Source organism: Sinohyriopsis cumingii, chromosome 17 (genome assembly GCF_028554795.1).
Source record: "Sinohyriopsis cumingii isolate HCF-2022 chromosome 17, ASM2855479v2, whole genome shotgun sequence".
Lineage (NCBI taxonomy): Eukaryota > Metazoa > Mollusca > Bivalvia > Unionida > Unionidae > Sinohyriopsis > Sinohyriopsis cumingii.
In genome coordinates, this window is record NC_142977.1 from 29,671,860 (window position 1) to 29,686,352 (window position 14,493).

A 14,493-nucleotide genomic window follows, 5' to 3' on the forward strand; every position below is an offset into this window, starting at 1 on the left:
AGTTTTCAAAATGTACACGATTCTACCTATTTTCTTCTGGTCTATAAATATATTTGTTAAAATATGCATATTTTGTGCATTGCACAACATTAACATTATGCAGGTTGAAAGAACCGATTTTATTCTGACACAAACAACAAATACATGAAACTTATATAATGAAAAGATACATACGTTTTAACTTTCTCCACAACTATACATACATATTAGAATTATATTTCCGGCAGACGAACACATTTGTTTAACTCATACCTTACCCCTAATCTCGTCTTAAACCTGCATTCCTATTAATTTTCGTTTTTACTTCTAATAATTAGTGTACTATTTGGGTAATGGATTCTTTTATTCAATGATTCGGCACATATTTATTATGTCTAAAGAAACAAATCGAACGAAAGAATAACAACTGCCGATTGATCAATATCCAGAGCACTTAAGAAATGTAACTATATATACTTGTCTTTTGAAAGTCATGTTACAAATTTGAATGTGGTCTGGTTGCATGATCATTTCAGTTTCCTTTAATATATTATAATCACAAGGAAATACATTTAGTATACTTTTAGCCATTATGCTACGTATCTCTCTTACTATATATATATATATATATATATATATATATATATATATATATATATATATATATATATATATATACATGTGTGTGTGTGTTTGTGTGTGTGTGTGTGTGTATTATTTACATTAGAATTACACATTCCTAATTTGAGCAGCAGTCATTAGATTTTTTCAGTTGAAAAGATTCAATTTTTGTATTTGACTCTTTGATCATGGGTCTATATATTACAAATTATTGTGAAAGTCATTGAAGGGTATTTTGATTATGTCACTGTGATTCATTAAGACTCTTAGCACAGCCAACTGTTCCAAGCTACCGGCACACAAGCAAGTTCCATTTCGGAATTCCTTTAGGACGCCAGTGAAACTCTATACATCTGTAATTATGATAGAACCTTTAGGACTAAATGGGCTTTAATTCGAAATACTGTAATATGTTTTTAGAAACATTTTCACTTTGTATTGTAGGAATATAACTTATTTGCTGAATGTACGAACCTTGCTGCTGTTTCATCGTTTCTGCAACTACGTTTAAAAACAATGAACCGTAACATACGAGAGTCTTAATAGCCCAGACATCAAGTGGCACGCTTGGCTGAATTTTATGTAGTTTGTTTACATTGTTCATGTATATATTGTGTCAATTTACTTTAACTTGCTTGGCCTGAAAGATATTTTCTGTGCTGAAACACTCATTAAATATTTGTTGAAATTAGAACCATTTAAAAGATTTCCAAAATGCATGATCTAATATCATAATATATTAATATTTAAAGAACTAATTGGTTTGAAATAAAAGTTTGACAATGAATTTTGATAAACCAGTATAACTCAAATATTGACCTAAAAGTCATTTCGGCCAATATGAGATTTAATGGTTAATAAACGTGAATATTCCCCTCGACAAAAGTCAATTTTAAAGTTATGGAAGAGGAAAATATATGTTGAGAAAGATTTTAATTACAGACACGCTCCATGAAAAATGCGATCACTTGATTACATAAATTCGTGTAAAATAGCGTTTATGCATTATTTATTTATATTTAAACATATAAAATCATACCAGAGGTAAAAAGAAAAGTTCAACTAGTTTTACAACTTAAGCAGAGCAATATTTAGTAGCCTCGGCAAAATTAATGTAAAGGCAGTGTGGACGGCTAAAACTTACTACATTCACTGAACTTTGCAACACGTTGCATGCCGATGCTTCACAATACACAACTGGTACCAAATAATACCTTGATCAACCTTGGTAACATATCAGTGTGGTACAAGGTCGTTTTGACGAAATATAATAAGCGAGATGAAGATTTAACAGCTTTGAAACAAGAATTTATAAACAACATGCATGCAGATAAGAGACTGAAATGCTCAGTATTGCATTAAGTGATATCATCGACAGTGTTCAAACCTAAATAAACAAAAAGAAAGGAAACACCAAACACCAAAGTAAAGCATAATCTAGGCGTAAATAAATCTTACAGTGAGCGCTTGAATGAATAATTTTACATAGAAATCGATAATATCATGAAAAGACGTTCGACGAGCAAACTACACTGTTGACTATAACACACTTGCAGCAAATCAGCTTCTCAATAAATATAATTCCTAAGTCGTGTTTTAGCCAATCCAACAGTTGCCCTAAACTAAAACCTGAAATGCTTCTTAACATTTGCCCCAAACTATACCTGAAATGCTTCTTAACATTTGCCCCAAACTATACCTAAAATGCTTCTTAAATTAACGTTGACTTAGGAACATAATCATATTTACATCAGCCTATCTATATTTAGCTCTGCTTTAGGAGGCAGTATTATCTGGTATCATGGTACCAATCGTTTTTTCATAGACCTCAATGCTAATGTTTTGTGAAATAAATATACTTTCTATCCTACTTCACCATGCATATTACACACTGTCATAGAGAACAATGTTAGATTGTCAATTTGACAAAGACAAAGCCAGTTGCTCCAATGCATTTAAGAGAGATAACGCTGCTGGAACTAGACAAGGGTAAGAGTTATCTAGTCACAACGGACACGTTTTCAGCCATGTGTACCACATTTAAAAAAAAAAAAAAACAACATAAAAATATAAAATCTCATCTGGATATGAGTTAACATGATCTCACATGTGGCCAAGAGGCTCATCTTTTTTTAACCTAACAGAACTCGTACATAATGCACCAATCACAGCTAGTGTTGTTGCTTTTTCTGAACACAATGTTCTCTACACCTAAAGCTCCGCCCACCTGGGGTTGTACAATTGGTACCGTTATACCATCTATGAACCATTCTTTGGTATTTGACTCAATTATTAAATTTGTTTGATAGGGGATATTTTCAGAGCTTCAGATGTTGAGTTACCACTAAATATTGCACAGAATATACAAGCACATTTACTACAAATAACGTCCTCGACTCTGTCATCGATATGTTGGGCTTTGGACACATGTTGACAAAACCGCGTAATTATTTAAAAATATAATTTATTTCTTTTAACAAATTACTTGAATCTTTTAGCAAAATTGATCATTTTTATAATTCTATACACTATTTAATTTATATCATTTAATTCAAAACTATTAATACTATTGTTCGCCATTAAGGAATTAAGTTGTACATATTTTATAATTGAATTCCTTCATCGCACTTATCATAGAATATTTGTGTATGTGATTTTAGATTTTAACGTAGCTTTAACAATTTTTCAGTCATATTGCTTCGATGTCTGCAGTGTTTCAGTTTATAGTGATGCCTAGCACTGGGGAATCATGCTACAGACATGTTGTTGTTGTTGTTGTTGTTGTTGTTACAGGGTTAAACGCCATTTTCAGCACAAGATAGGCTATACACGGCGGCCAGTATAAATGGTAGAGGAAGAACCAGAGAAAACCACAAGAGAAAAAAAAAACAAACTCATGAGAAACTACGGCACAGACATATATCATGATGTCCGAGGCAGACGCTCTCACCACTAGGCTACCAGAGCAGTAAACCATATAATGTAAATTTGTGGAAAATGTAAAGCTCCTATACGTCACATGCGTTGACTTCCAGTCTAAAATGAGATTTTCTTTTATATCTAATATAAATAGCACATTCCATCCCCAGAACACTGCTTTGATTTATCAGTTTTTATTCTCCGTCATGCATTTTTTTTTTCAAAGATTATTTATTCGATCCAGTGCTACTTTACGCACCTTTTAAGATTCTTTCTCCGTGAATGAAATATGACCTGTAGCGTTTGACTGGTTAAATTAACTATTAAACAATTTAAAATGAAAGTAAGTGATTTTGTTTAAATTCCATGAATACATGCTAAGTCGGTATTTTTTGTTCATTCAGAATATTCAAACTGTATTCAATATACCCCTGAGAAACTCCAACATAAAAATTAGCTAACAAAGTGTTTTCTTAAATTTTTGAGTTAATAGATAGAAAAATATAGATGTAGATATATTAACAAATTCTTTATTAACCCTATTTAACCTAGTGACTGCTATAGTTAAATTAAGGCCACTGAAATTATTTAAGATTGTTAAAATATCCATACAGGATTAGTTTGTTTAAATACATTATGTCTTAGTTTCAAAAAAAGAATTGAAAACCAAGTTACTAAACAGCGTACTGTTCGGTTAATAAGGGTATTTGTCACCTATATCCAAAAACCGGATTTGACAAAATCCATTTTTGTTTGCTGTTGCATCCGCAAAATTCTATCTAGCTGAAACAAGAAGTCAAGATCTGTAAACCTACGATCAATGCTAGATTAATGACATTTTCGTTTTAATTGGAAGACAATTAAATACTAAGCATGGGTGAAGGAATCATTTGTAAATGTTTAAGCAACTGTGATATTAACCTGAATGAAGTGTACACTTGCACGCAAATCACATTAGGTTTGACCCGAAGTTAAATTGGGCATGGTTTTACAACTCTTGAATAAAAGTCAGCATATATTGTTGGTCAGACCTGCTGCGTTTGTGTACCCGACAAATTACATATGTCAGAAAACATTTAATGGAAACCCCAAGCCAATGAATACCATGCGTCTTGCACTGAGAATATCGAACTTTCAACAGTCTCTACAACCAACTGAACAACAGATAAATAGTGTGACACGTGTATTAAAGAATAAGATCGAATAAATACAGAAACGTATGGAAACGTATAACCATGTACAATATCAACTCAAACATTACATGTCGAAAAGACATTCCATTCATGAAAAGTAGCTAAGATAGTGCGAACAATAATTTTACTACAGTAGAGACCATATTAGAACAGCTCAAACCCAATGGTGAATTCGCCTTTGCAACAAAGTATCGATCCTCTAAATGGAGCGGATTTATATCATTAGCAAAGTTGTGCTTCCAGGCATACTATGTACGACAGAGGACATGCCATCACATATGTGTATTGGTCATAGCAATAAATCCTTCATGAAAATATATAATTAATTTGGTAGCTTAATAATAATAAAAACTCTAAAGTTCTGAATTTGCATACATTCCACACTCAAAATAAAGTCGGTCCTATTTCATATTCTTAGAATCTTCCCGAAAGTCGTATTTTGCAGTTGTTGTCGGCACATCAAAACTATACGTATTGAATTTTTAGAAATACCCATTAATGTTTTCAACCTCAAAAAGTCAGTTAAACAACCTACCCATAAACATGGTCACATTTTAGACTGGATTCTTCATAGATCTGATGATAACATTTCTACGGTCCTCCCTGGTATCCCATGAACTTGCATCGGATCACCTCTGCATTAGATGCCATCTTGACTTATCAGTCCCTAACCGTTCACGTGTATCTGCTACTAAGCGAAACCTTTGTATGATAAATAGAACCAGACTAATGCACGACATCCAAGAAAACCTAACAACTTGCTTACCTCCTACAGCAGAACAACTCGATGGCTGCCTGCGTTCATTGCCCCAGCTACCAAGTGTAGAATATGAATTCAAAAGTGTTCTCCATGGTATAGCAGTGTTAGGGACCAGCTTCGCACTGCTAAAAGTGACCGCCGTAAAGCTAAAAGGCTTTGGCTTTCCACCAGACTCACTATTCATAATCAAATAAAAAGAATGTCACAAATATAGTCCATGCAGCGACATCAGACCACTACAGTGCTAAGATCATGGAAAGTTCTAGCTGCAAAGAGCTCTTCAAGATTACTAACAAGCTAATATCAAGGAACAAATCTACACCACTTCCAACTACCTTCTCTCCAGTCGACCTTCCGGACATGATTCCAAATTTCTTTCGTGACAAAGTACAAACCATCAGAGATAAGCTTGACACCACAATTTCAATTGACTCGTCGTCAGCATATAGATGGGATACAGAATTTGAGTGGTAACCATTAGCAGCATTTGAACATGTCTCTATGGATTTCGTAAGTACAATACTGATGAAGAGAGCACCAAAGTCATGTGAACATGATCCAATTCCAACATCACTGCTGCTTGAGTGCTTAGATCCAGTATTGCATTCACTAACTGATGTTATGAATACCTCTCTATCATCAGGGGAATTCCCATATTTTTTCAAAACTGCCATTGTAAAGCCTCTGCTGAAGAAACCAACACTAGACTATAATGATTTAAAGAACTTCCGCCCAGTTTCTAATCTCCCATTCATATCAACAATCTTAGAAAAGGTTGTTCTATCCCAGCTTGTATCTCGTCTTAATTCAAACAGTCTTTTTAGCAATGTACAATCTGCATATCTCCCTTGCCACAGTACTGAAACTACTCTTCTAAAAGTAGTTAATGACATTCTCTCTGCGTTGGATAGCAGAACGATTACAGTCCTCACCCTCCTTGATTTGTCTGCAGCATTTGACTGAATTGACCATGATATATTACTTCACTGTCTCCAGCATGTATTTGGCATTCATGATACACCCTTACTGTGGTTCAAGTCCTATTTGGTCAACAGGACACAAATTGTGTCTGCAAATGGAATACACTCCAGCCCAATTGATATATGTGGTGGTGTTCCACATGGGTCAGTTCTTGGACTTGTTCTCTTCATTCTATACACTCATCCGCTCTCAAGTGTCATAAATCATCATTCAGTGTCTCACCAATTGTACGCTGATGACACCCAAATATACAAATCTAGCCACCCAACTGAAGTTGATGCTACCATCCAAAGTGTAGAGAGGTGCATTTCTGATGTGAAATCATGGATGACATGTAACAAGCTGCAGATGGATGATGATAAAACTGAGGCTATTCTGATTACAACACAAAGACTTTCTCATTTACATCATTTACCTCAAACAATAAATATCAGCAACACCAACATTAAATTCACACAATCAGTACGAAACCTAGGTGTTACTCTGGACAGTACTCTCACAGTACACCAACATGTCACTAACATATGCAAGGCTGCATATCTTGAGCTGAGACGCATCATGATAGCACCCATTCAAGATTGCTCTCAAAACTCACTTATTTCGACTGCAAGAACAAACGTAAAGACCTAAAAATGTTTCCTACCTTAAATATTCTCAGCATGTTTTTTCTATGTTTTCTAATTTCATGGTGTTTGTGTTTGTAATCATATCATTATATATGTTTTTATCTTATACGTGTTGTCTAATGTTGTAAAGCGCTTAGAACTTCTAAAGATTAGGCGCTATACAAAGTCCTCATTATTATTATTATTATTATTATTATTATTATTATCATTATTATTATTACTGTATAAAATAACTTTCTCTGCATACAGATTGAATTATTTTCGCAAGAGAATTCATTGATGACGCCGTCATCATACTCCTGAACAATTCCGCAGATATTCATGGATTTTTGCGGAATTTAGTGGACACATATTGCTGCATCTAAGGTGTCTATTTAAAGATATAACGCGAGAGGACTATCATTATTTACTTTCAGAACAATGTAAACGTTTCAATCTCCTAATTGACTTATAAGAATCTAGTCCATGCAGCTCTTTCTTTTTACAACCTTCTGAACAAGACAAGATCAGCAACATTTAAATATGTTGCATTGAGACTATTTTGGTCACTCTTTCTGCAAACACTGAAACCTATCTCACATGTTGAATTAAGTGGCACCTCCTTTCCCCAAAGTGCTCACAATTAAAAACTTCACTATTGATGAGTCAGTATATATACATTTTTGTCTCTGCCAATATGAGATTTATTGGTTCATAAAATTTTATATTCACCTCTACAAAAGTCAATATTCAAGACAGGGACTAGCGAGATATGTGTCGAGAACGGAATTTTAGTTCCAGACACATTCCATCTAAAATTAAAACCTCTGCTCACAGCTGAATGGTGAGACTTATTTATTTGAAGACATTTGTGTATTAAGGATATTTAAAGTGGTACCATTTCCTGAAATCCAGGATTAGATACTGCAAGTGTGTTGTCATTTTCTTAGCTGTGAATACAAATTAACTATATGGTATCGTTGTCACTGTGAATCTCTCGACAGTTTTCGGAATCACGGGTCATTTAAGTGACAGTACATATATACTTTACTAGCATCATCAGCAGGACGAAAATGGCATGAACCGCGTTAAAGGAGAGAGTGAGTATGGCGAATTCGAAAGTATTACAATAGTAGGCTATAACAACAAGAATGTTTGGAAGTCAAAATGTGGACCCAAAAATCATGGTAAAAATAGATGACTTGGCCTTTGTAAGAGCTGCATAATCTCGAGACTGATTATATATGCCCTCGATAGAGCGAAGTCAAAACAGCAGCCCACTGCCACCTCAGCAGTGTATGCAGAATTCAATATGACCTATATAATTGATATAGTAGTCTGGGAAAAGTCCCAGAACCAAGGAATTCCGAATGTATCTAGCATATTTGAGAAGGCTGTCCATATTTAATTCAAGACAAATTATTGGCTGCAGCATATTTGACTACAGTTCGCTTGCTAATTCAATCAGATTTAAAAATAATCGACATGGAAAACCTGGCAAAATTTATTTTACCTGCTTCTTTTTCTATTTTCTTTTTCTGTAGAGCGATATTTCTTGCTCTGAAAATTTCAAGTCCACCGTTCTTACGAAGACGCAGGATGCCATTATGATGTTGTTTCCGTATCTTAAATAATAATACATTGTTTTCATACTTTTCATAGTGTTCGACCAACTGAATCAATATCATCAACTTGTACTTGAGTTTCTGTGCAATTTGTGTGCTTCGAGCCAGTTTACAGTACCCTATTATCGTGCTAACAATATCTGAAACGTAATGATCAGTGAATCAGAATGATTAACATAGTCATCAAAATTGAACAGTACGAATTCCCTTTGACCAAAATGCTCTAAAAACATCTTATGTATACATAGGAATAAGTAGGAGTGAAGATCATGCTGTTATTAGCATATACAATTTTAAATTAATAGCTCCCCATGTAGAAACTGACAAGTAAACTAACTAATGTAAAACTGATAAAGCCCTAAGAGATAAACAGAGAGCAAACCGTGACATGAATGACAGTTTCACAGTTCACATCTAATTCCTCGTTAAAAATATGTTTCCTTCCTACTGCAGCAGCAAATGAAGCAACCAGACTTCCTTTTCTCCTTCATTCTTCAGGTGACTCTACTGGCATATATGTACAGAAGTGCATGTTCAGAGACCCGCGTTTCTCGTGCAAGACAAGGCATGCAGAAAAGAAGGTGATATCGTTTATGAAGATAAATTCCAAATTATGTTCTGAAACTGAACCAGTAACAAAGTAGAGTAATTATTCACGCCTGTGAATAAAAAGCAATGTTTCGGATGCAGAACTCATGTGCAGCTGTTTAGGCACAACAAAATACAAGAATGAAAAGCAAACACCGACTAAGTATGCTTTTCAAAAGTAATAATACGTTGATATGTTTCAATTTAGACTTAATTTTCAAAACTGGCGACGACTTGATAAATATATGTAAGACAATGCTACTGTGAAAATGTACAGCAAATGTTTTATCCAATTGTGTCGATATAAAAAATGCTGGCTTGACTACAATTTTTAGGCTTATACATACCTTTTTGCCCTTTACAACCACATGACATGAAAGAAATGTTAATATCATTATAGAAATGTATGCTGTTGGTAGTTTTAAAATGTTAGAAGTATGAAAGAATGTACAGAAACAACCTACCTCGATACAAACAAAAGTCGTGCATTACGGGTATATTAGACCAGATTTATATACCAACGTTTATGATGCGGGTACAGAATGCTATAGCAATACTCGTGATGCATGGGGCACATATATTAATGAAACGGTCCTCATACTTTTGAAATTGGGGACATGAACAATGTATATAGCAAAATTATACGTGTGTTCTCCACTGCGTTTACTTATGTGTTTGTCGAAGTTTTCGACAGGTTCCTTCTAATCAATTAGTCTGAACAAAATATCATTGTACATAATCTTGTATGTCTCGTGACACAAAAGTGGCCATGGCATGTGAGGTGTGAATATAATATGTTTAATGTGCTTGCGACATCCTATGATATTTCTCTCTCTCTCTCTCTCTCTCTCTCTCTCTCTCTCTCTCTCTTGCTTGGTCCTCATTCCATTTCTTTTATCTTCTCTTGTCCTCTCTTTTCTCTCTCTCTCTCTCTCTCTCTCTCTCAATCCATCGAAATCAATATATATATATATATATATATATATATATATATATATATATATATATATATATATATATATATATATATATATATATATATTAAGAATATTTTTAGGTTTATTTTACACAGCGACGTTGATGATTTAAGAATCTTTCTAGTTTTGCAAATAAGACTATCGTCCATACTCATTGAGGTACATAACTCAAATTTATCAAAGTGCGTTTTCGACAACCAGTGATATGAACTAGTTCTCTTTATGCTTTAAACTAGTTTTGATATTAATCTGGGTGTTGAGTAATAAATTGTCTCGCATTCCTTTCTTTACCAAAACAAAACTGGAAGATTAAGATTCTATTCCGCAAATTGTTACCCGTAAGTGTGGACGCTGTTTATAGAGAGTCACGAGGTATGCACACACTTTTCTTGACATGTTTTAGTTTTTGAAATTCATTAGAGATAAAAAGCACACAAGTAGTCACCTGTTTCTCATTATCATGCCATCCAAATATGTCACGCCTTGCGATGACATTCATTACATCTATCTGTTAAATTGCAAGATTGATTACTTGCGTAATGAATGTCATCACAAGGCGTGACATACTAAGATGGCATGATAATGAGAAACAAATGACTGTTTAATATGTGTTGAGAATTGTATAGTGGCTTGTCTGTATAGAGCTATATCCTTGACGTTAGCGATCGATGAAAAACTCAAACATTACGAATTGCATTAAGCCATATATGGATATAAATAATCATTCAATTTTAACGATCTAAGACAATGATGAAATTCCTCGTGATGTATCTGGTAGACGGTCTTTATTTAATTATTAAGTTCTTTCAATACATGTAAACTTCATTGTTTCTGGATCCTGGATTGTAGCTTATGATCCAATTGCACAATCAAAACAGGCTTGCCTTTTCCATTTTACACATGTTTTGCATTGACAAAACCGTCTTGCAAGTCCAATATTTTATTTTTATTTGAAAATATATGTACACTAACACGATACGAATCAATACTAGCAAAATATTGAAAGGAAACGTTATTGTATGGCCTATGATTTATCTGAGGTGTGCAAATCCCCAAATTAAACCTTTTCTTACCAGTGAGTAAACAAATATTAGTCAAAGGTATTTGTATCAAATAAGTTCATTTATTTCTTGATTCTGGTCATTTTAACTCCAAACATCGTACGAATCTATAGGTCAATAATACCAATATATAGGTCAATACTACCAATCTATAGGTCGATAATACATTGACAATGTCGTCTGCATAAATCAAGATGCTGATTATATATAAATTGTTCAAATGATCAACATCTTGCGTTAGATTGCACTGCAGAAGAGTGCGGTATATTCGGAATTGTGGGTGGGCGTTATAGATCATTTAGTCATAATATAGGCAGTTGTTAGAAAGCAAATGAGTACATGAAGTATATGCTCCTGGTAATTAAAATCTATGAGCATTATCTTTGCTAATAAGCGATCAAAGTAGACCTGGTTTTGAAGCTAAACTGTGAGAATTTTCAAACAGAAAAGCAATAACAGAACTAAATTCTAATCTGCAAATCTGAATTACTGTTCACATATTTATTTATTGTCCAACTTTCAATGTGTCCCTCGTGTTCACGAAAAAAGTATTGGCTATTATTTTTACAAAATGACTATTACTACTAGTATTACTACTACTACTGACACCATAATTATTATTATTATTGCTAGAATTATTATTATCATTATTATTATCATCATCATCATCATCATCATCATCATCTTATGAAGGTCACGTCAATTATCTTGCACAATCGCAGACCCGAAACAATAAAAGATACACGAATTGAACGCAAAATAACGACTGTACCACTTAAAGGTGAAGCGGATTAAAATCATCAGCACAACAACAAAAAAAACACGAACGTCTGCGTAGTTTTCGGAACTACTTATTTGTTTATTAGTGAAAAAGTCGCCTTCAAACATAGCAGAAGACAGAGGAAGACGCTGAGCATCAAAGAAGATGCCATGATCTTACGTGATTAATAGATTCCGCTGAAATGTATTGAGTGCATCATCTCTTTAGTCTTATATTTGATATGGTTCAAACTTGCTTGTGCGAAACGTATACCGCTTTTTACTTGCATGTGAATTTTGTTTTGAAAGTTTGATTATTCAAGGCAGCCTGGTCATTTAAAAGGGTGATAAAAGGAACGAAATTGTTGCAACTGTTACAAAAGGACCCCATGGGTTAAACCAAGAACACAATTTCTTGGGCGCGTAGCTGTAGTGATGTTTTAGTAATATGGGTAATATCTCCTAGAGAATGCCGAATGCAAAGTTTAAAGGAAACTAAATTTATCAATTTCATAACTTACAGCAATTGGTCATTCGTCTCTTTAGAAGTCTTGCAGAGCTTAAAATGTAAGCAACCAAAAATGATCGATCATTCTTTTGACAAGAATATGGTATCATACCGTTTTTGTTTTCGTTAAATGAATTCATAATTGCATAGATTTGATTGTGATCGCGGCATCTTTAATTTGCGTGATGTTACCTTCTTCTGACTCTATGATGTCAACTACGTTAAGTAACAGAAAGAAGCAAAACCAACAAGTCTACAAAACGTATATTTAAAGTAAGTTACAAAGTGAAACATTTAGAGCAACTTTCATTATTATGCAACAAATTCCAAATAATTATAAATGTTCAAGCCCAAGTCCAACAGGTTAGAAGGTTCGGAATGAATTCAAATGTTGAATGTGATACTGTTCCAATAATCAATATAATCCATATTGCATTGGAATGAACTCACAACGATTACGATGTAGAGCTTTTGTCCATTAGCACAATTTACACTACGCATTTCAAATGAATAAATTAAAAAAAATGATTCTTCTCAAATCATGTTTGAACACAACAGTAAATCAGGTAATGATTTTACATTAACATTTGGTCTAAGACACGTTAAAATGAATAGGATTGAACCAGTTATCACTGAAATATCCATAAAATGTAAACACGTTATTCTCTTCTATAGCATTCCCATCTGGTAAAATTGGTTAGGCCTTGAACTGAAGTCGATACAAGCATATTTAAAGAAAAATGACAAACGGAAAGTAGACCAGAATTATACCATCAATCACGTACAAAGTTGTAGCATACAATATAAACTAGCTATACATAAGAATCAACAACAGTCCAGAGCCACAATTATAAGGTACAAGGAAAGCGTTTGACACTGCAGCGGCACCAAAGACTTTTTACAAAGTTTTCCCTACTGGAAAATTATTGCGAACTATTTTCTGTAATGAATAACCATACTCCAAAGTGTACTTCATTGTTATTACAATTTGAACTATATCTGAATATATTCATATTTTACAAACTATTAGACAAGGCGGTGTGCCTTAGACAATTTCCTGAACTTATGAATGATATTGTAAAGTCCATGGTAGATCGATGTTTAGGAATACATGTAGGATCAAGGCCGTCATAAATTTTAAAGTGTTCATCGAACCAATGCAAATGTTGACGTGTGCTTGCGCTATTGCTAATAAAAATAGTATTGCTTTGCAACAGTAAAGTCCATGGTAGATCGATGTTTAGGAATACATGTAGGGCCGAGGCCATCATAAATTTTAAAGTGTTAATCGAACCAATGCAAATGTTAATGTGTGCTTGCGCCTTCGCTAATAAAAAATAGTATTGCTTTGCAACAGCATTCTCTCTCTCTCTCTCTCTCTCTCTCTCATTTACTCGCTTTCTCATTCTAAATCTCACACACTCTCTCTCTCTTTCTCTATCTTTTTCTATTACTCCCTCTCTCTCCCTTTTCATATTTTAGCTTGTATAGGAATGTACAGGGGAATAGGCGTAATGACAAATACACGTGTTTCCAATAAAAGTGTTTATATTTTGTTCCTTTTATGCTCATCTGTTACAAATGCATAATATAATTCCATCAGCTAATAACTCTGATGTCGCAGATACTATTTGACATATACATGGCACCCATCAGCTAGTAGAAATGCAAAAGATATTTTTTGTTATTATTATTAGTGTTGTTTCACAAAACACTTAATGAAAATAATGATAATATTTGTTAACAAGGCAACTGGTGTTTTCATACAGAACTATTGTTTCTTTACGGAACAGATAGCGTTCGTTTGCAGAGCTACTTGAGTTTTCTAGGAGGACTACTAGTGTTAGTCAACAGTGGAGTTTATGTTTATAGGAATAAAGATTGAAATTTTTACATTGATTACTAGTGTCAGTGGGT